The sequence below is a fragment of the Ambystoma mexicanum genome, chromosome 1p, assembly GCF_040938575.1.
Source record: "Ambystoma mexicanum isolate Mex_15411 chromosome 1p, UKY_AmexF1_1, whole genome shotgun sequence".
Classification (NCBI taxonomy): Eukaryota; Metazoa; Chordata; class Amphibia; order Caudata; family Ambystomatidae; genus Ambystoma; species Ambystoma mexicanum.
The window spans coordinates 1,159,514,042-1,159,537,207 of NC_090921.1; the positions used below are offsets into that span (position 1 = coordinate 1,159,514,042).

Sequence of the window (23,166 nt, forward strand, 5' to 3'; positions counted from 1 at the left end):
CCAGGTACACCCCCTATCTTCTCTTCATCATACACTGCCCACTTCAACCACACTTCTAATAACCTAAATACCACCCCTTCTACTCATCTTAACTATACCCTAATCAATGCCAGATCCATCACGGCGCATGCCCCTGGCATCCACAATCTCATTACATCCAACAATGTAGATATCCTCGCAATCACCAAAACCTGGCTCGATACAGCTGCCGGCCCTGCACTTTCCATCACCATCCTGTCAGAATACTCCATCCTCTGCAGCAACAGGCTTGCAAACAGAGGCAGAGGTGTTGCGCTCATAAATAGAGAATCCATTCCCATCAGAGCTGACGCCATGAACCCCCCCCAACTGCGATTTACTGTCTGCAAAACTCTCCCACTCTCCCTATACCCTACCTCCAGTGTCCTGCAGTGTTCCGCAAGGCTCCTGCGTCTTCCCCACCCTCTACAACATCTACACAAGACCCCTCTTTGATCACCTGGATTCACTAGGCATCACATACATAAACTACATGAATGATACACAAATCCTCACCCCACGCTCTGGCGACATCTACCAAACTTAACTCCATTCATTATCCATCCAAGCCTGGATGGCCACTAACCTACTCCGTCCAAACAATGAAAAAAGTGAAATCTTGCTCGTTGACAACCAAGCCCTGCTCACCAAACATGACCCACCCTATCTAGCTGTAATGATTGACAGCATCACAATTTCAGTCTCGCCAACAGTAAAAACATTGGGTGTCCACCTCAATGCCACCGTTAATATGATGCAACGCATCAACGCTTTTGCCTAATCTACAGCACACACCAGAAAACTCATAAATGTCAGCACACCATCGAACAAACCATTATTGGATCAAAACTAGACTATTGTAATCCACTCCTGGCGGACATCACAGAAAAGAACCTCAGCAAGCTGCAGGTCATTCAGAACACTGCCCTCTGTGCTACTCTTGGCCTTTCTAAATGTGATCACATCAAAGCATCCAGAAGAGAGGTTCAGTGGCTCCCTATCCGGGAGCGGATTCAATTAAAAGTTCTTGCCATCACTCACCACTGACTTTCCAACACAACACTGACTTTCCAACACAGCCCTGCCATACCTCTCATACATTTTTTTTTATACGGTCCACCTCCACAAGACCAGCGCGCTCTGCAACAGCCACCGCCGTACTGTTCCTAGATTCAAGTGCAATAGAGCAAGAGGCTCCAGCTTTCCTGTTAATGCAACCTGGCTTTCGAACAGCTTACTGCTCTCCCTGCGCTCTGAACCATCCTGTTGGGCCTTCAGAAAACACTTAAAAACGTGGCTATTCAATTAATCAGGAAAAACACTCTGTGCTGATTCTTTTCTCTTGCCACTGATCTTGTTCTTCTGTAACGAGCGTCTAGATGTCTCCGGGTTAAGCACGCTTTACAAATACAAAATGAATTGCCCATGATCACTAGAATGTATCACCAACATAGCAAGGATATGGGGCGATTGTACAACATCTTCTTTATTCTTTTTATAATAATGATATTATAATTGTTCATTTATAATGTGCTTAATACCAATGAGTAGTTTCTAAGTGCAGGATCGGGATTTGAAACTGTGTTGTGCTACAGGATCGGGATTCAAACCTGCTTTGCGTTGCGTTGTCGTGCTTCCAAGACAAACACGTTGCCCCTGAGCTATCCATCTTCTCCCATCCTTCTTCCCTCATACTGACTATGCCCTTCCTCCTGCCTCCTTCCTATCCTGTTACCCGTACTGTACATGCACATTAATATAGGCAGGACATTACATCTGCACACTTTGCTTAATCAGTGAAGCCAGGATTTTTACCCGCTCTGCAATTTAGGCACTTGACCATATATCTCACAGCTTCCCCTGGTGCAAACATTTAATGGATTACAAGGTCCACAGTAATCCTGGCAGATAGATTTTGCCTTCACAATACGTAAATGACATCATAAAATCACCATATCATGTGTAAATCCTTAACAAATTATGTTAAGCCAAAGGAATACCATTGTAGCTTTATTGCCCACATTGTGAATGGAAAACCACAAGTACCAGAATGCAAAAAATTGCAAGCCTGAACAAACAATTTTATACCACTGTATTGTCAGCACTTTGAACAGACATGGAAAGAAGCTTTGTAATAAGGTCAATTGGTAGCTAAGTGTGGCAAACCTCCAGCTTGCTCTTATATATGATGTCAAGAACGTTTGACTGCGCACATAAAAAAAATTCTGTTGTCATGGCAAGTGTGTAGACATCAATAGAAACTCTTGAATGGCCAACGTTAATGTTTCTATTTCTGGGTGGACATAGCGTCGCTAGCTAATTGGGGCTGTGAATGCTGTCAGTCAGAAAATGTCCCATAATACCTCACTAATTGCCCTGCATGTGAAAGGCATGTGTTGCTAACCAGTGCAGGTCTTAGCGGTGGCAGAGCCCTGGGCAGTGAAAGAAACATTTGTCAAATTGTTTTGTAACTCCCCGCTCCTGCGCCGGAGCAGGGAGTTAATCACTGGAATAGGGTGCTGATTTAAATGCATCAGCACACTATTCTAATGAAAACCTCTCCACTCTCACGCTGGATCGGGGAGTTAATCACCTCAATAGGGTGCCAATGCAAAAATATCAGCACCCTATTATTATTAAATGTGCTCCCCTCCTCTGCTGGAAAGCCCGCCGCCAGCACAAGAGAGGGCGCATTCATTTTCAGTAGGGCACCTGCTGTGCCTTCCCCCATCACGCCAGCTCGGGGAGCCCTTGAAATCCCCCGCCCCCGCTATCTGGCGTGGCGGGGGGCTAATGGCACCCCAAGCGGTCCACCGGGGCGGCCCTGCCCTAAGGCCGGCCCTGTTGCTGAAAAAATAATTTGGTACTAGTGTCAATTGCCTCAGTCTGCATGTGTACATAAAAGCGTGCTTGGTTCTCGTTGTGAAGGTGCTGGACACCTATAGCCCCAGAGTGCTGTCAGACAGATAGCATGGAAAGGCATGCACGCACACGCACTCACTCTCTCAATATTTTAACTACAAGTGCAGTAAAAAATACAACTCGCGTTTTTTGTTTCCACACCCACCATGGACAGTCTCTTTTTTGTACATGTATCTCATAAAAAAGGCTTTACTCTCTGGTTTTTGCATCCACGCGCAGTCCTGCAAGTTGCCAAGTCCGACTTCCTATCCTTATATTTTGATTTTGAATGATACTGATGTTCCAAAAAAAGTGGCTGATTGTAAATCGGAAATGGCACTGGTTTCTGGGGATCCAAGGGGCAAGGGTATTCCTGTCTTGCTCAGTGTGGCTCGTGGGCTGGCTCCATATGGTGCAGCGTCTATCTCCATGTAACTGGAATCCAATACTAATGGGTGGTGTGTAGCGCCCTCTAGTGACGGCGCAAGCCGGCTTACACCACGCCCCAAAACAAACGCATGTTTATGGTCCCAAATGTGCAGAATCCCTTCGAAATTATTTTTTTACAGATACTTGTTACTCATTTCTAATTATGTAAAAGCAATTATATAGACATCTTTTATTTTGGTGAAAAATGAAGACATTGTATTTTGGAACACTTTATCGTTTTTAAAACCTGCATATGAAGGTTAGCAGATTTGAAAGCTACGCCAACGGAGGCCCAGGGAAATACAAAAAAGCACCCAGGTTCATACAATTGTCTGTCAAGTGGCTACTGTGCAAAGCAGTCAGTCCACCCAGCCAGGATTCGATTCGCAAAAATCCTGTTTGAGCTACTTATAAAACCCATAACTGTTGAAATATCGAATGTACCGTCTTTTATATGATAGAAATGAATAGATATGTTTTCACCCTATAAATATCAGCACGTTATGAATTCCAGATCAGACTTTTGATCCAGATCTAATCACTCTAATAGTAGCAATGATGATGATAATAATCCAATATGTACTCATAGCTCACTTGCACTTGCACTCCTTCTGAGATCATAAGGATCTAACTAGCAGTGCTTTGGTTTCTACCATGTGTCTGACTCTCCCCCATGCCCCCTGACCTTTGAGAGTGCCAGGTTTCTTCCTGGGGATGCCACATCATTAGTTCAAGGACCAATTGGAGCTTAAGAAAGAAGCAAAAACAGAACAGAAGCATAACTCTCAGTTTCTGGTCTTGGGAAGCGTTGTTGGCAGTCCTTAACCATATTCACACAGTTTATGGGATGGCCTCAGGGTCAGTGAGATCATGTGCTTTAAATGAACCGGTCCTACCCTGCCCTCAGTAGCTGCACATTTTATTTTGTACACCTAACCTGCCCTCAGTACCAGCACTTCCTATTTTTGACGGTATGAGTCCCTGCACTTCTCAAAGCTTGAATGAGAATGCCGGTAATCCGCTATAGGAGGAGGGGAACGTGAAAGCATTTCATATAAATGTACTACTGCAAGGAAGTCCAAACTGTGCCCTCTCCCTCCTCCTCTCTTCCCCACTGCAGTGTCCATAATGTCTCCTTCAGGCCCCTCCCGCCCTGTAGAACCAGAGAAGAGCCAAACATGCAGCTCCAGATCTGCCAGAACACCAGCTGCAGAACTCCAATTTCCTTATTTGGCTCATGAAAGCCTGGGCAATTACTATTTTAAAAACATGTCTTTATTACTAGTAGTACCTTTTTTAATATGTCACGTTTGACGCGTTTGGACTGCATGCTCACCCACAGCTCCAGTTACCTATCAATTCCCTTATCACTAGCCAATGATAGAGAACAATAATAAAAACGCCCCTTTCAAAGCTTAATTTATATCTATGGTGCCTGCTAATTTGACAGGCAAAAAATGTGCCATATTGTATGCATGTGTTTTGTTGCGGAACGAATTGTTGACATTTTAATTTAAAATAGTGAATTGGGAACTCGAGGAACTGAATTCAAGAAGCCTCTCAGAACCCCCCAGTATTGTGTTATTTGCAAGCTTTTGGTTTCAGCATACCTTGAAAGAAAGAATGATACGCTGGCTTAGTGTTATTACTGGCAGTAGTTCTCCTGAACTAGATCTCCCATTGGGAAGGCGACGCAGACAACCACGTCGGGGACGCGTTAGCGCCACCGCGTTTGCGTGCTGGTCTGTGCTAGGCGGATAGGATGCTAGCGGTAGCTGGACATAGGCAAATGTAATATTTGCATTGGTAACTTTTTCTTACTCTTATTTTTACCAGCATTTTACTATGGGTCTTAGCCTGCTTTTAGCGGCACAAAACGAGGCAATTGTAAGTAGGTATGCGAATCAGAAATTCTTAGGTCCCATACATAACTTCTTGGAGACATCGTTTACAACTAATAACATACAGGATGGCTCTGAAGCCTCTATCAGACAGTCTCAGCTTGAAGTAATGGTCATGTGTTAATGACTCCTAATGTCCCTATATGTCCTGTTGATTCTTCGCTGGAAATACCCACATCTCATTCTTTAGCAAAAGGGTATGTGTTATTCCAGGATAAAACAGAGACTTTGCCACAAGCAGATGTAACGAATGATCTACTCCTAAATAACACGACTAATGGTAGATCTGTAGGAATTGCTACGGAGAATGTGATTAAAGATGGACTCAATTACCTTGTGTATAATGATGGTATGGACAGCGTAATTCATGATGCTAAACTAAAGAAAGTTGTAGTAGCTGGGGAGGAAGGTAAAGGCCCCATGACTGTTGGTGTCACACCATTTATGTCTAATGAGGAAACCATCAAAATGCCCCTCTTGAATACGTGGTTGTGAAAAAACACACTAACAATGTCCATGATTACATTATGGATAACGATATTGGTGTATTGTGTCTGACTGAAACATGTCTTAAAGATTCCAGTGTACTCAAAGTTGGTCTTGCCGTGCCAGCGGACTTTAATTTCTATTGCAAGTTTTGTGAGTTTGATAATGAAGGTGGGATTTCGATAATTTCCAGGAAAAATCTACAATTTTCAGAATCATCAAGCATCTGTGGTGGCTGTGAAACTATCCATCTTAAACTCACCCACCATAAAATAACAGGTGTTTCAATGTTAGATTAATATATCGTACTCCGGAGGATATGTCTGGATTTAATGATGGAATAATCCACCTATTTACGCCATTGAATGAACCCAACTTTTGAACTGAATTTATGGGTGATTTTAAGAAATAGTGGGGTGACGCCTCAGATAAGGAGGCATTACTCCTGGAACAAAATCTCAATAGCATTAACATTTGATATGGGTCGGCGCATAGTAATGAGCCGACCCATATCAAAGGGAATTTTCTGGGCTGGGTAGCATCCAGGAATATAAGAATAGATGCAATAGACGCCAAACCTTGCATTTGGTCAGAGTTTGGAATCCAGCTCCCTGAGAGACTGCCCCGCAAACTTAATACATTGAAAAAGATTGTTAGTAGGAATTTCAACAAGGTGCAACGTAAAGATTTAATTGAGTTTTTAGATACACTCATTGGCTCTACCATAGATTTGTATACTCCATGTGCCCTGGCCGCCTCTGATAAAACGCACCTTTTGAAGAGACTAGATCAGGTAGCTCCCATGAAACCCAAAACTTTAAGAGATGGGTTTAACCATAATAGTTGGTTTACACCAACATTAGAAAGTCTAAAAAAGAAGAAAAGGCAAGCAGTGAGTAAATGGCTTGAGGACAAAACTGATTTAAATAAGATAACATCGAGATCCTTAGAAAAGACATACAGATAGGTAATTGTTTAGGCAAAAGAGGATGTTTTTAAAAACCAAGTTGAGAATGCAGAAAACGGTACTAAGAAGCTCTTTGAGAAATTTTAAAAGTTAGAGAGGCCGAATGTACAACCAAAGTCCTTCACCCCTACCAAAGAAGATTGCATTAGAGTTCAGCAGGCTTTTGTAGAGAAGGTCAGCTTGGTCCACCAAAACATTGCAAGTAGTATGGTTCAGGTGTACAATCTAAATCATTGGAGAATAAGGAAAGCTGTACTCAGTCAAATATTGAATTTAAATCAGACACTGTAAATGAGGTACCAAAGGTACTTGAAAACATGTGTCCTACTATGTGCAATGGGGATACTTTTTCATCCAAACTTGTTTTAGGAAACTCTAAATTCTTTCCCACTTTGCTTACGTGATTTTTGAACGCTACGTTTTGGTGTATTACCTTGCCGGACACCATTTAAGAGGTGAGGGTAACCCCCCTTTTGAAAAAAGCTGGTCTGAACCCCAGAGATGCCTCAAACTTGAGACCAATTGGCTCTTCTATCCTTCATTCAAGGCAATCCAGCTTTAGGTGGATCTATGGCACAGAAGGCACCATTGTTGGACCTCCAAACCCAAATGGTAAACATCATAGACAAAAGCAAAACTGGGTTGTTAGTGTTATTAGATTTATCAGCAGCATTTGATCTCCTTGACCATGAGCGCCTACTAGAAACCTTCCTAACTACAGAGGTTGCTCAGATAATGCAGCACGTTGGATTTGTTCCTTCTTAAATAGTAGGAAATGCTGTATCTGATCCATCTGCACTAACTTGCGGAGATCCTCATGGTGCATGCTTATCGCCAGCTCTTTTCAATGCATATATTAAACCTCTCTGCGATAAACTCACTGGAATGGGGGTGCAATTAATTAACTATGCAGATGGTACCCAGCTATTGATAGAGCTGAGTGGTAAACATACCAAGGATTTGGATAGACTAACTTTCATTTATGAACCTGTCAATCACTGTATGTCAGCAAATTGGAGTTTATGATCTTTGGAACTTCGCAGTCTACAGCCAAGCTTGACTCCAGGTATTCAAACTAAAATATTAAAGGCAGCAGTATTCCACTTCTGAATAAGGCCAAAACATTGGGTGTTTATTTTGAGTCTTCCCTTGGTGCCAAGTAACATGCTGAAAGTACTGCAAGAAGCTCACAATATCATCTAAGACTGCAGAAACCAATTAAACTTTTTATCTCAAGTAAAAACTGCAAAACTTTAGTGAGGGCTATATTTATGCCAAGAATGGATTACTGCAATGCACCTTTGAGAGGATCTAGTAAAATCAGTATTCATTCTTCAGGTGCTAACAAAATGAAGCCGTTAGGATTGTAATGAATATACCCAGGGGAGAACATGTCTCTGTCTCGAGAAAGGACCTAGACTGGTTACTAGTAGCTGCTAGAGTGCAGTTTAAAGTAAACACTCTGGCTCATATGTGCCTCTCTAGTACAGCCCCCACTTATCTTAAACAAGGTTTGGTGCAGTATGAATTTAGAAGAGCAATACTAATCGCTTGGTGTGTCCTTGAACCAAGCCGGTGAGTGGGAATGGACGTTCCTTTCCAATTCAGGCAGCACTTGCGTGGGGCACTCTTACAATCGTTTTGTGACAAGAACGGAACTGTCTCCCCTTTAGGGAACACTTGAAGACTTGTTTATCTCCGTAACTTCCTTGCTCCGACTTACCCTGTGTCTTGTTTTATTGTTATGTAGTTCTCTGTGCTGATGTGTGCCCTGATGCCTGCACATTATGCATAAATAAATTAAATAAATAATAAAGAAAGTTTGCTTTTTTATGAGTGGTACGGTGGGATACCTTTCATCAAACATTTCCATTGACAGGTGGCCGCCCCTTTCCCACGTCCTTGAACGCCTATACATTTGATTGAACCCCATTAAATGTAATGCCCCCAAAAAATTTATAAATACTTTATATAAGCATGATAAGAACCCTGCTGTAGTCTATGTAACAGTTGATAGAGCTGTATCTGAGCCCTATGCATTTAATTGAACCCCAATACATGTGATGACCACCCAAAATGTTGTATATACATTTTATAGGATTTTTATATAAATATGGTCAAGAATTCCAATTAATTTCATATAAAAACTGGATATAGATTTACCTGAACCCCAATAAATGTAATTAAACTCCAATGAATTTGATGACACTCTAAACATTTTATATACATTTTATATGAATTTGATATAAATTTGATAAGAACCCCAATGGATTTGATATACATAGTTATATGTCTATGGACGGTTCTAAGGCTAAGAAAGCTATTAGGGGTGAGGTCTCACAATATAGATATATATCTGTTTTTGTAGGCCTTGAAAACACGTGCGCTCTTCAGACTTCTCGGGGCTAGCCAGCGTGGTGTCAAGGAAACTGTCATTATGAACAGCTACAGTTACAAAGAGGGGAAAACAACCCATAGCAGCCCCAGCATTCCCGATGATGTTTTTTTTTACCTTATTTCCTTAGGAGAAGATGAAACAGTCTTGATGCAATGGACGACTCACAGGCTTTGATGGTGGACCGTGAAGATTGTGTGCTGAGTGAGAACATGTCTACACTTTCTGTGAGCAGTCAGCCACCTCTCATTGCCACAGTCATGGAGCGATCTGTTGAAGATGACATTCAAAACATTCAGGCGAGCGCAACTGAAGATATGGCTAATTTGCAAATGACTACCGGTGCTGATGCCGTCATTCTCAAGCAGCCTATGGGCCTAAAGCCTGTGCTATCATGTTTAGATATGCAACATGTTATGTCATGTTATGTTATGTTATTGGGCATTTACATAGCACCTTTTACCGTTGGTATAATTCCAAAGCACTGTGGGTTGCACACCCTCGGGGACCGTAGTCCAGGTCAGTGGAGAGGGGAGTGTGGTAAAACGTGATTGGGTGTACTCAGTGTGTGCAGCCAGGGTGGATGAAGTGGTGTGTAGCTGCATTCTAGCGCTAGGCATGGTGCAGTGGTTGTGTGAGATCAGTAGAATGTGTGCAGCACTGCCAATTGGAAGTGGGTATCTGTATTCCGGCAGCAATAGAGTTTATGAATGGGAGTATGTGTGCAGCTAAGCAGATTTTTCATCAGAAATAGCTGAGTTCTAACGACTACTCGTTTGGTGATCTTGGAGGTTTCTAAGTATGTGTGCAGCTAGGCCAAATAAACTGAGAGGTATAGTTGCATTCTATTGTTTGTTGGTGCAGAGGAGAGAGTTAGCAAATTAGTGTGTTCGAGTGTCTGTGTGAATTCGAGAGGGACCCGGTTCATGATGCACTTCCAGTGCCTGTCAGAGGACGGTATCTCTCTTTCGGTTCAGAGCTATTAGGCTGAGTTCCTCTCTGTGTTTCTTATTGGGTCTGCAATTGTTTATCAACGTTGTCTGTTGAATGATAACCAGATCAGGCCCACATCATATTGCATCAATATAGGTTCTAGATAGGCCCTTGGTTGGCAGTTCTGCTAAATCCATTCCCAGATAGGTAGGATTACGAAAGATATAAGTGCTAGTAGGCCCTCAGTATGTAGTTCTGTTCAAAGCTTTCCCGATTAGTAGGAAAAATAGGATAGTCATCTCCTGGACTGATAGTGTACTTCATACATTCTAGTAGGCTGTCGGTGTGTAATTCTGCTCCCATCTTTCCAGATTAGTAAGAAAAGCAGGATAGCCAGTTCCTTGACTGGTAGCATAGTGCATAACGTAGTTACATAAGTGCTACTATGATTCAGGTTTCGAGTCTAGGGCAATGTCTCCAGATAGTTGGATGTAGATATCTTCAGGCCTGAGAGCCTATTGAAGGGCCCTTATTGAAGGGGTCACTCAAGTAATTTCCTGTACGTGGTGGTCAGTCGACTGGTGAGGGTTGGCCCGTATGTGTTGTTAAGGGAAGGGCCAGGTTTTGAGTGCCTTCTGGCAAGCCATGCAATCGTGGCTGTGTCCGATGCAGGGAGGCAGTTAGCTCCACAAAGTTGGGGCCAGGGTTGACTATCTGGATCCTCCTATCCTCACTGAATTGGAAGCAGGGACCACGAGGAGGAGGGCTGTGCTTGAACGTAGGGTGCAGGTTGCGTGGTAAGGCGTAATATTTCCTTGCAGGTATTAGGGGCCTGTTTTGTGCACTGCTCGGTGAGTAATGTACATGATTTTGAAGGTGGCCCTATGTCCAATCGGGAGCCAGTGTAGGGTGCGGAGAGCAGCTGAGATGTGATCCTTTCGTCCCAGTGCGAGAATCACTCTAGCAGTCGGGTTTTGGGCTCTTTGGAGTTTGTTTAGTTGGTAGGCTGGTGCACCCAGGTAGAGGGAGTTTGCATAATCAAGTCTGGACATGACAATGGACATAATCGCATCCAGTCTATTGGGTTAGGTGAGGTATGGGAAGGTGCGCTTCAGAAGCTAAGGTGAAAATGACAGGATTTGCATGCAATGTTGATGTGGTGAGACAAAGTTAGGTCCAAGTCCATTGTGCAGCCGAGGTTGTTAACAGTGGTGGTGGTTGGGGAGGAGGGCTGGGTGAGGGTGGCCAGGGAGTTCATTGGTGGAATAAATCAGTTTTGCTGCATACCATGATCTCCATTTTCCTTGGGTTCAGAAAGAGATGGTTATTCGTCATCCAGCAGTCAATGTCTGTGAGACATGCTGCTAATATAAACAAAAGAGGGACTCCAAAATGTACAGGCACTCAAATGGAGCAGACAGACATCTATAAACACAAGGGTGTGCCTGAACATACAAAGTCAAAAAATATCATTTGTGGAGCTAACAGTATTATTCTCCTGGTAGCCTAAACAATAGATTAAATCAAATTCAATATTTTAATTTACTGGTCTCTCACCAGTCAAAGTAACCTTTATGAGACAAAAAAAGGGGAAAAAGTACATTGGCATAAAAAAATTATAAACTTGCTTTAATTGTTAGTTTGTAACAAGACAATGTGTCAATTTGATAAGTACATACAACATGAAAAACAAACAAAAACAATGCAATTTACAAAGAGAAAAACAGGACTATTTAGTCCATACAATCAATGCGAGCAGAATTTATGCAAAGGTTCACAGAAGTAGGGGTACAACCCCACTAGGAAATAAACATGGGAACCCAATATATGGGAACTGACAAAAATGATTTGGTGTTAGCAGAACAGTGAATACATTTTAAATCATAAGAGTTTTCCGAGATAGCTCATAAAACTTAAACTATCCCTAGCTGACCCTTACTTGTCTAAAGGCTCAGATTAAACAATTTCGTGAAAATGGCACAGTACATGCGCCAACCAGAGCCTGATTGTGGCTACAACAAAACAAATTATATATCACACAGAATATTGTTTGCTAAGCCTAATTTTGGCTAACCATGTAAACAATGTCGCACAGTGCTGTGTGTTAAGCCAGATTTTGGCTGAAATTTTTTTCGACATATACAATGTCACCCAAACAGTCATTTATCTGCTGTGTTGTCACAGGCTGAAAGGGGGTGTACTACGCCTACCGCTATAAAGCGTGTATGTCCATGATGCCAAACCGCAGGAGAATGTAGTTCCTGCGACCATTACATAGGACTAGTTGGCGTTTCGGTGGTATATTGATGGGTAGCAACCACCTTCCTCAGGTACTGGGATCTTCACATTCAGCCTTAATACAGACAGCCTTAATGTAGGGGATCCTCCTGAAAAGGTAGTAACAGGGGACATTTTGTTAACTCAAACGGTTTAACTTTAAATGGGAAGAGAACTAGAGAATATACCAATATATGGTGAAGGCATCAGGCCTCAGTGCCCCAGAACCAAGTTGGCAGTACCCCCAGACAGAAAACTTGAAGGTTACCAGAAAGGCGCCCTTAAAGTGTAAAGAGCGTACCCAAAAACTAAGTCACCTCGTGAGAAAAATAAGTGAAAGATGTGATCATGTAGTGAAAAATGTGTGTAATAGAATACAAAAAATGCTGTGCAAAGGAAAGGCACATAAATCAAAACATGGCGGAACGTACCTCAGAGGGCACATCATGTGCTCACCATGCAAGATGTCGTGCATTCAGCACATTATTTGGGTTTAGCAATTGGAAAACGAACTGAATCTGGAATTTTCACCTAAAGTGAAGGAGGAGGAGAACAAAGACATAAAGGTGGCGATAGTTTATGTGCAGTGGTAATTTAATACGGCTGGTGTGCAGGTATGGTAAAGGTAACAAAAACTCACCATATGAATATGTGGATGCCCATGGAGCGCTTCGTATTTTGCGCAGGACACAAAAACTCCTAGCCTGGGGCTGGTGGTATCAGGCTATGGGGTGATGAGTATGGCAGTGCTGCATAATAGTAAAAAATGACAAGCCCCAACATGTGAGTTAGGCAGTGTAAATAAAACGCCCAGCGTGTGGGTCAGTAATGGCTTAGTGAGAAAAGTAAGTAAAATGGAACTTACTGTTGACTTCTATCACGTAGAAGTAGCAGATGGCTTGCTTCTAAAGAAAGCTGCGGCTTGCTTCTAGAAAATGCTGCGTGTATCCGCTATTCTTCATAGTGAAGAAAAAGGCAGCCAGTGGGGTGTAGTAGCACTCAACTGGAAGGCATGTAACACTGAATGGAAAAGGTAGACAAAAAAAGAGGACTGGGACTAACAAAGTGAATTGGTAACACTGAATGAAAAAGGCAGACAAAGAAAGGGGACTTGGACTAACAAAGTGAATGGAAAGCAAAATGGAGCCCTTCCATGAATGACCGGACACAAACAAGGGACTAACACTACCATTGCAGGCTTGCTGAGACGTTAGTGAAGCCAGGCATTATTTACTATATGCAAAGGGTACTAATCCTATAAAAGATTGACCGGACATAGACAAGGGACTAACACTAACATTGCAGGCTTGCTGAAACTTTAGTGAAGCCAGGCATTATGTACTATATGCAAAGGGTACTAATCCTAGGGAAAAAAACATTAGAAAGCGAAGAGGGGCAGCACACCCCAAAGCATATGGAGTGTTAATTCTACCAAATTCGAAACTGCATGAAAGAAATTTGAAAACCAACTAATAATAAACGTTGGTAAAATGAAACATATAGAAATGCATAAATGCAAAAATTATGAAAAAATTGTAAAAAAGTTTTTTTGAAGAGGACTAGTTAAAAAATTAATTAAATAAATATTGCCTTAGTGCCAAAGCGGAGATAGCTCATTAAGACCATTGGAAATGGTGTCCAATTGGAAAATCCAACGAGCCTCCTTTGTGGACAGAGTTTGAGAGGGGTTGGAAGAGTTTTTGACAACATCAATCACGCACCAGCGCAGGTCCTCTGTAGAGTGGCCGTATTCCATGTAATGGCTCACTAGTGGTGAGTTAATTGACTTACATCGAATCCTGGAGCGGTGCTCCGTGATTCTAGTGTGTACTGGCCGTGTAGTTTTTCAAATATATTTAAGCCCACACGGGCATTCAATGCAATAGATAGCCCAGGCAGTCTTGCAATTTGAATAGTGTCTCAGTTCCCAAAGTTTGCCATGCACCAGGACTGTTTTTGTCTTCATCGCAAATTTACAAATAGAGCAGGACCCGCAGGGAAAGTTACCCGTCAGTGGGCGAAGGTCCCAACTGGTCGTAGTGGATCTAGAAGATTTTAGTGAAGAGGAGGCATGGACTAGTTGGTCCTTGAGATTCTTTTGTCTCTTCATGGCGAAGATCGGCAATGGTTCAGCTGGTAAAGCTAATTGTGCCACTGACCAATGCTTCTTAATTGCTTTTTTGATGAGAAAGGAATGGGGACTATAGGTAAGGGCACATACTAGTTTGTCCTGTGGCTCCACATTTTTAGGTAGTAGCAGGGTGTCCCGAGGGGTGAATCTTGCTCGTTTATTGGAATTGGTAATCAATTTTTTGGGGTACCCTCGCTGGCGGAGCTTAGTGGTCAGGTTAGTAGCATGTTGGACATAATCTGCTATGGATGTGCAGTTCCGTCTGATGCGTAGAAACTGGGAATAGGGTAAATTTTCTTTCAGAGTGCGTGGGTGGTAACTGTCGTAATGCAGTAATGTATTACGATCTGTGGGCTTGGTAAAAAGAGAACAGACCAGTTGGTTGGCCTTATGTTGAATGAGTAAATCAAGAAAAGGGATTTCGATATTGCTCATATCGTGAGTAAATTTAATCGTCCGGTGGCAAGAGTTCAACCAGAGAAGAAAGGAGTCAAGTTCCTGGGAGGTGCCGTGCCAGATGAAGATTATGTCGTCTATATAGCGCCTCCAGCTCTCGATATATTGGCGATATGGATTAATATCAGAAAGAATGAATTTGGACTCAAAGTCAGCCATAAAAATGATGGCCAGGCTGGGGGCGAAGGCTGCACCCATTGCAGTGCCTTGGGTTTGCTGATAAAATTGATTTTGATATACGAAGTAGTTCCTGGTAAGTGCCAGGGAGAGTAATTCCATGAGGAATTCAGTGGGAGCTTTGAAACTTGATGCAGAATGGGTCAGATTGTTTCTGATACAGTCCATAGCCTCATCGTGTGGGATGTTAGTATACAATGCCGTGATATCTAGTGTGACCAGAAGGCTGGTAGCTGGGTCAAAGGTCTTGCCTTCAAACAGAGAAATGACTGCAGTACTATCTCTTAGATATGTCTCTGTTTGTTGGCTAATGGGTTGTAAGTATTTGTCAATGAATTGGCAGACTGGTTCCAAAACGGTACCACAGCCTGCTAATATAGGCCACCCTGGTGGTTTAGCCAAGTCTTTATGGATTTTAGGAATGGCATAAAATTTAGGGGTGGAACAGTCGGGTTTGTTAAGAAATTGTGCTTCTTTTGGAGTGATCCAGGAGTGTAGTAAGGCATAATCTGTGATTTCTGAAATCATCTTCTGGATGTCTTTAATTGGATCCTTGCGGAGGGGGCGGTAACTGCCTGGTACACTGAGAAGGTCTTGTACCATAGTATGGTATTGAGACTGATTTAATATTACTATGCCCCCACCTTTATCCGCAGGTTTGATGACAATTTTTGAGTTACTGCTGAGGGATTTTAAGGCTAGTCTCTCTGCTTGTGTTAGATTGTAGCGAACAGTCCTATGCTGTTTTTGTAGCTGGTTAAGGTCTCTTAGAATACATTTCTCAAATGTAAGGAGTTCAGCCGGCATAGTGCTGTCTTCCGGGATGAATGTAGGGGTGGGTGTAACCCTGTTTCACTTTCATCCGATGCACCCTGGTTATCTGAAAAAAAGATCTTGAGTCTAACTGACCTAAAGAATCTTTTGATCTCAGAGTGCACACTGAACCAATCAGTAGGATGTGTTGGAATAAATGAAAGACCTTTGGAGAGAACTTGAAGTTCCATCGCTGTAAGCGGTACTTGTGATAAGTTAAATACTGGTAAGTTTACTGGTTCGTTGCTGGTCGATTGCTCCTCCTGCGGAAGCGTGGCCGTCTCTGGGTTCGTCCCCATGGTTGAAATTGGGGAGGGAACCAACCTGGGCCGGGGCCTCGTGATGGACCTGCCCCTAAAAAAGGTTGAGGGGTTCCTTGAAAAGGGTTATAGAAGTGACGATAATAGAAGTCACTATCCGACCCTGATGAACTACTGCTACCCGAGAACGTTACTCGGCGTCTTTGCTGTGCACCCCCTGCTTGGTTCCTTTGGTTTGCAGTGATAGATGTGTAGTTAGGGTCAAGATATGGATATATCACCTCAGTTTTAAACTCTGCAATGTCTTTAGCCAATTTCTTTGTTTTCTTTGCCAAGGTAGTGTCTTTAAACACCTTGAAGGTTTTATTAATTTCTGCTAGTTTGTCCTTAGCATTTGTGATTGAGGGATCATTAATAAACAGTTGTTCCGCTGTATCTAATTCCTGCTGGACAATAACACCTAATCTTTGGGCTGTTGAAATAGTTAGCACCATTAGATCCCGGCTACATTTTGTCGCAATATAGCTGAAGTTATTCTTGTATTCTTGGTCATCTAAAAATACACACCGTTCATTTCGGACAATTAGTCCAGCCGGGATGGTATTCTTTTTAAGGTACTCCTTAAGGAAATGACCATGGAGAGTGGTACGAAAATTTTTCTTTTTTAATTTAAGTAAGTCATTAGCAGTGTTTGGGCTAGTGCCTGTCTCATCTAAGCCCGTAGGGTCAAAAAGTGAGGGGCCACGAAGTATGTCTCTTATCTGATCATCATCATAGCTCAAGGTTAAGTTGTCGGCCATACTAGGCCGGCCTGTTATTATGGTGATAGAAAACTATACAAGAGAAGAGTATTAATGACAGTTTAACAAAAACACGGGGGGAGGAAGAAAAACCTCCTTGGGTTGGGGAGCAGAATACTCAGATGCCAATAACAGTGGTGATCCCTTAGCTACTTGGGATCAAATTAAGGTAAAAAGCAACCAGGAGAATAATACTGTTAGCTCCACAAATGATATTTTTTGACTTTGTATGTTCAGGCACACCATTGTGTTTATAGACATGCTGCTAAGTCAAGGTGAGGGTCGTAGTTTGATTCAGGAATTCTCATGGTGAAATGGAGTCTGAAGACAATGTACACAAGTCCCTGATCATGCTGAATGTTGGAGTTTAAGTGGGGGAGAATTATCCCGACCCCCAGAACATTTTGGGAACACAGAAGAACATGGAGCATTGATTCAATGTCGTGCATTCCGGTGGACATTTTTTTAAAGCAATCGTTTGTACCTTTTTGGGGTATGACAGCTAACACAGAGGTAAAACCATGCATTTCTGTTTTTGAATACACCCTGTGAGGGGTTAGAATAAGGATGCAGACACAATCTTGTTAATTTGCCAATATGTTTTATTTACATAATAAACAGGATGGAAAAATGCCTCATTAGCCCTAACTCTATGAGGGGTTTCCCTGCCTCAACAAAACGAACTAATGAAACAGTCGTCAGGATGTCACAATTATGTACACTGTCCTGTGTCCAAAATCCTAATCTGACCCTCACACTTTATATGCTACAAAAAGATTTAGCAGGTAAAACAGAAAGTCTCCTTTGGCTGCTTTCTTGCAGCATTCCTCAACAAAGAAGGAACACAGTTCCAACGCGGAAAGTAAGTGGTCCAAAAAGTGTCCCAAAACAAAGTTTACAAGTAAGGTTTTCTCACTTGTTGGTCCACCAGCTATTTGGGAAGTGATTTCCTTCTCTGTTAAGTGGATTTTACATGCCAGGGGGGACAATCCACTTCCCCTGGCCTTTTCTTCAGATTTGTGAAGAATACCCCTCTCAATCCCTCAGCTTCCAGCCTTGGTGTACTCTCCTGCCAAGGACTGGACTTATTTTATTGATTAGGGTGTATGAAGACTAGCCCATTCTCTGGGATGAGGAAAAGTAGATTAGATATATCTTTCTTTATTATATATAGGCAGTTCCCTTCAATGCCTATATTTTTTCTTTTTTGTGGAGCTTGCCCGTGGTTCACTCTCCAGCCCAATATGGTTTATCACCTGTGTTATTTAGAGCATGTGTGGTGACATTTACTGTTAGTTTCGTAATTTTCGTTGGGTTTTATATTATACACCTTTTAGGCTTTACTCCCACTCACTCTAAATGTTAGAGCTCACTCTCTCCACATGCTGTATCTTCTGAAATGTCCTCCTGGCCCAGATCATCCCTAAGCTGTTTGTGGAGGTCCTCACAGAGCTTCAGGGACATAGTTGAGTTCCCTCTGATCTCTGCCTCCTGCACAATCTGTTGAAGTCCTCACCTGAGTATTAGGGAAGCAGGTAATGTTTCCAGCTGATTGTCTCTTGCTGTTGTCTGCAACTGGGTAGCAACTTTCTTTACCAGTAGGCATCTTCTCTCCCCCATCATTGGAGAGGACTGTGTATTAAAATAATTGCCTCCTGCGTTTGTATGCCATTTTTGTGGCTGTCGGCAAGGCTGCAGCCGGTTCTGGCTGTGCATTCCACCGGCGTTGGTATAACAGCATTCTCCTCCTCACAGTAACACTGTGCTCAGCTGAATCTTGCTGGCCTGCACTCTTAAATGGTTGTTTACAGTAGTAACAAATCCCTCCGGTGTTCCAGGCTCCTGCTGCCTGCTGTCCTCTTTCCTTATTCCGCAACAGGGGTTTGCAATTTTTTTCTCCTCTTTGACAAGTTCTGCGGCTTTCGTTTTCTCTACTTCTGCTGCTGCTCTTCAACTTGCTTCTACTACTGCCATTGTTCTGATGCCGGTTTCTTACTTGCATGTCTTTTATTGGTTGAGTGGTTTTGATAATATCATAACCATTAGAACATTGTAGATGCTTCCGCCATGGTTTCCTGTCACCCATGCATGGCCTCCTCATCCCAGTAATACCACTCCATGTAACTGGTGTCATATTAACATTTTAAATACAACCATATTTTGGTTAGGTGTTGTTTTCGGAACCAATAGGAATTGCCTTGGTTTTGGTATGGGAGCAGGCTCTCCTCCCCTGACAGAAGTGTCGAGATTTTCTGATTCGTCACAACCCTCTGGCTGATAAAATGGATGGCAATGAGGAAAGCCAAGCTGTAGCAGACACTGTCAATAGTTACTGTGTCTGCTGCTCAACTCAAATTGAAAACCCAGGGAATCTCAATATTAGACTGTGTCAGCAATGTATCTCGACAATGGATACCGTTAGTATTAAAGACAATGAAGTCACAACAATTGTGACCTTGGCTGATATCCTAGCCATTCAGGACTTTACAGCCATAGTGGAGAAGATGTGTTTAAAACAACAGGTTCACAAATGGTGCACCGGGCCATAAAATTGATAATCCACAGGAGGAGGCACATGAATGTTTGGAAACATCCTATACAGATAAATCGGTACATTAAATATGCTACATGTTGAGCCCTAAACTTCTTGTAAAAATGATGGATCTAATACAACTGTCAATTCAGCTAAGGGTTGGGAACAGTGCATGTCTAAAACGTTGTGGGCTATACAAGTGGCGTATAAGCCCCTCTAGAAAATGGAGCGGTTTAGAGGTGGGTGTCGCTCTATGTTAGAAGTATAAATGAGAAAACAGTTTGCAAGTGGGGGATAAAATATATTCAAGCGATTAGAAAAGAGAAATGTGTAGGGTGCCCTGTAAACCGACCTATGAAGATTGAGAATGTATATAATTTACATGTATTTATGCTTATTTGCAGGAAATAAAAAATGAACACCTGTTGTGAAGCTGCAAATTTAATGTGAAACCCGCTAGTAGATTTGTACAGCAATGAATGTTGGATTTATTTAAAGAGCATCTAGGCAGAATATCTCCAAGGATGTTGTGTTATCTGCAGACACCACCATGGGCATACAAATGTGAATGTAACAATTACTATGCATTGCAAACATATGTTCCAACAGATGCCACTCTACACTGGGCATCTACTGGTGAAATAGCAATAAAGGAGGTTTTGATGATTTAAGGCCATCAGTGGAACTTTCATTGAAGCTGGCGGTGTACAACATGCAACAACATTTCCTAGTTGTTAAAGGATATTGGCTGTTTGATAGGGAGCATTATGCATTTCTATCAGCCACTGCTATACTGTGTATATTTGCTGATCACAGAGTGAACGTCAGAGTGTGTATGAAGTAATTGAGCATACTTCAGAATTTGTAGCCTGATTGATAATTGTACAGCAGCAGACAATCCAAGATATTCAATGTGAATAGAAATCTGATGGTGTAAATCTGAATACAAATCTGATGTTGTAAATGTCAATAAAAATCTGTTATGTCCAACGGGTATGGGGTGAACATTTTCTGCATAAAGCAGTCCAAAATATATTACAATGAAGGGGGTGCTGGTAGGTGTGGTGAGGTTGTGTATCGTAAACTGAGAACTGATGGTGAGAATGTGTCAATGAGCGATGTCAGAATGTGGATTTCGGATTAGGAGTCCTACGTGAATAAGAGTGTGTCCATTCCGTGGCTGGTAAAGTGGTTGCAGTGGTTGGAACTAGCTGCATGTGCGATTACTGAGCGGGCATTGCTGAACTTCATCTTTAGCTTCTGTGTGTTTGAAGGGGTACTCTATGGGTTGCCCTAAGAAGAATGTGTATATGGTTGCTCTGATGTGGATTTCATGATGGTGAAAGGGTTGTATGTCATTTGTGCTGCCTGATGAAAGTAAGGATGATCTGTGAAGGAAGGGAGCTGCGACACATGGTGTGTTTTAAATGAGGTATCCTGTTTAGGGGTCCTGAGTCATGCATGCTCAAATATGGACCAACGCAATTTACCCTCTGCTTCATCAGCTATTCATTTTGGCTGCTGCCTGGGTGAGAGACACTATAAGGAGGAGGGTTTAAGAGCAGGAAGCGAGAGTGGAGGAACAGCACAGAGGGATGGAAGGATTTGGGGAAAAAGGAAAAAACACATCCACCCTCTTCTCCTGATGTCTCCTCCGGCACTATCGATATTGCTACCCCTCCTTCAATCCCTGATCCCTCACAACTTCGTCTTGCACTCTGCTGCTGCCAACTCTCCAAACCCTTGCTTCTTCACCCTAGTCTCCACTTCTCCAACTTTCTCCAAACACCATATACCACCAAACTCAAGAGACATGCTCCTTCCACCCATACCAGCTGGCTGGGCTCCCTAAGGTTTTATAGTGCCCCCACTGGGCTGGGTTCTTAGTGGGTGGCTCACATGTCTTTGGAAATTGGTCAGAGGTCGGATTGGCTGCTGTCCCTGATTGCACATGGAATATTTGGGAAAGTGATAGCTACCAGGATGGAGAAAGTGAAGAACTTCAGGACTGTCCAGTCCTAGAGCTCTGTGATTTCCTATTGCCCTGTGACGAGGACGCCCTCCCTATACTGACCCGCCTCAGCCCAACAACCACTCATCAGGGAGTCACTTCCTGGGTGGCCCATAGAACCAGGCAGTGGATTTCCTCACAGGAAGAATATCGGGAAAACAAGAACGAAAAGGTGGTGAGACGGAATATCCGGCAGAGTGAGGTGGAGGTAGGGGAGATTCAATATGAGGAGGGTTGGGGAAACACCAAGGTTGGAGAGGAGGAGTACATTCAATAAGAGATGGAGGAAGATGTTGGGAGAGAAGAAGGGGAGGAGACTGTAGGTGAACACCTTAGCTTTGTAAGGTAGGAGCATGCATACCTCAACGTTGAGAGGTGTGAGTAAAGGAGGAGTGGAGGTATGAGCACATAGTGAAGGGTCAAGGAGGAGGAGGAAGAGAAAGGGAGAGGAGAGAGGATACGTCAGGACCTGCAGGAAAGATCCCCTTAGGTACAGGATTATTGCAACTGGTTGAAAGGCTATATGAGGATAGGGTGTTGTGGACTAGATTCAGACCATCAAGACAAGGCACCTTCACCCTACCTGTAGAGAAGCTTGGGTGAGACTCATTTCAACCCTGCCCAGCCCTAGCTTCCATCACATCCAAGGCCTATTGTGTAGACACATTCAGAGCCGGACTCCCAGAAGGTGGGGTCTCCCAAGAGTTGATGATGATAAGATAACCTAAATCTACTGTGCAAACAGCTAAGAGACGTGTGGAGACATTCAAACCCTCAGTGGGTGAGATGGAGGAATATGTCCCTGGAAGGGATACCTTAATTGAAAAGTATAAAACCCAAATATTGATCACAGAGGTTTTATTGCTTGATAGAGGTATTCAACATTAATCATCAAAGAATAGAGCATACATTTCATAAATATCAGGACACACACCCATTAAAATATATGCAGTGCTCAAACTTTCTTGGTACACATTAAAACACATTAGCACTCATATTTGTTCTAGTTTCCTCTCTGAAGCAAACCTCTGTTTGTAAACATGGCTACAGCAAATACCACATCAGGGTATTGTGCAGATTTGCGTAATGCTACAGCAGAATTCACGGTTCCAATACCATAATTGTTTAAAACTGCTGTCAGATAGTGGACACCAGCGATCAAGGATGCCAAGGCCAACCACTCTGAGTTCAGCACTTTTATTAGGGACGTTCATACAAATTGGGGCCAACTATAAATGTAAGCCTGGGATCCTACAAAATAAATAATAGTCAGGATGTGGCTTTACAAAATTCTGGCCCTTCTTTGCTGCTGCCCCAACTCACCGTTTGAGTAACTAGGTCGTAGGTCAGTGGTGTAGCCAGGATTTTCTGACAGGGCAGGGCTGCACAGTATATATGTGGGCCTAAGGTAGAATTCCTCACAATTAAACAAGATATATTTATTTCAGCAGTGTTTTTTCTTTGGCGTGCTAATGTGGACCAGACCAAGCGTTGAACTATGATATGCTATTTTATACTTTTAACTAAATAGCTAAAACATACAGTCCAACCAACTGCCCGCTCCCAGTGCCCTCAATGACTCAGAACACCCACTGGACACTCAAGACAACAAAATAATAAACTTTGCGATGAGGGTACTGGCTTGTAGTTATTGATTGACCTGTTCATGGCGATTGTT

At 42.7% G+C, this 23,166-nt stretch overlaps 1 protein-coding gene across 2 annotated transcripts in view; it reads right to left on the minus strand.

The window, feature by feature from the left end:
- LOC138450493 (uncharacterized) overlaps positions 1-23,166 on the minus strand; it is a 604,516-nt gene that overhangs the window by 314,960 nt on the left and 266,390 nt on the right. Inside the window, exon 3 of one of the 2 annotated variants that reach the window (XR_011260185.1) lies at positions 9,215-9,367. The exons of the other annotated variant lie outside the window; for it this stretch is intronic. The gene's annotated coding sequence lies outside the window, so the exon portion shown is untranslated. The remainder of the gene's footprint in view (positions 1-9,214; positions 9,368-23,166) is intronic. 2 annotated transcript variants of the gene reach the window in all.